Raw genomic sequence first — 796 nt, 5'->3', positions numbered from 1 at the left:
AAGTAATATTCAGTTGAATTAGGTACTTAAATTGAGACACCTCATTAGGTTGGAATAATATACACACACAAACACACACAACTATATTATGTAAATATCAAACTTAGTACATAAGTAGCGGCCGAATGATATTCATGCAGTGTATATAGACAATTAGACCCAGTTAAGTAAAGAAAACTGCTCTTGAGTAATTCATACATGTACCTTATATTAGATATACAGTCCATAATATTGACATTAAAAAAATTTTTTTTTTTTATTTCATATATATACGTGATTGTGTGTGTGTTACAATATATGGTTTCAAGTAATTTGATAGTTCTCATAAAAAAGCCTCTTAATGTGTCATTCTATAAAACATAAAATATGAAATACTATATGAGAGAAATAAGGAGTGTATAAAATAATAAACGACAGAATTTAGTTTTTAACAAAGACTTTCTTTCGTCTGAGGCCAGAGATTAAATTTCACCTGAGGCCACAGTTCAAATTTCACCTGAGGCCATAGCTTAACTTCTGCATTATTTTGATGAAATTTTGTCTTGCATTAATAGAGACTGTAAGTAACTTATTAATTATTAAATATATTAATATAAGTTATTAACATATTTTTTAAGTTACAAAGCAATTTGCCATGATATTAAAATTTTCTTACTGTTAAATAAGATTTCATCAAACTATTTCTCTGTGATTTTTATGACTTTATCTATCTATCTATCTATCTATCTATCTATCTATCTATCTATCTATCTATCTATCTATCTATCTACGTATATATATATATATATATATATAT

General features: G+C 25.8%; 1 protein-coding gene across 1 annotated transcript in view; it reads left to right on the top strand.

Moving 5' to 3' along the window:
- The first annotated feature begins 402 nt into the window (after positions 1–402).
- The window catches only part of LOC106867389 (vitamin D3 hydroxylase-associated protein), a 26,669-nt gene continuing 26,275 nt past the window's right edge, over positions 403–796 (top strand). Inside the window, exon 1 of the mRNA XM_052969129.1 lies at positions 403–559. The gene's annotated coding sequence lies outside the window, so the exon portion shown is untranslated. The remainder of the gene's footprint in view (positions 560–796) is intronic.

The sequence above is a fragment of the Octopus bimaculoides genome, chromosome 7, assembly GCF_001194135.2.
Source record: "Octopus bimaculoides isolate UCB-OBI-ISO-001 chromosome 7, ASM119413v2, whole genome shotgun sequence".
NCBI lineage: Eukaryota > Metazoa > Mollusca > Cephalopoda > Octopoda > Octopodidae > Octopus > Octopus bimaculoides.
The sequence above is the reverse complement of the archived record's forward strand: the minus strand, read 5'-3'. Positions and strand labels throughout refer to the sequence as shown.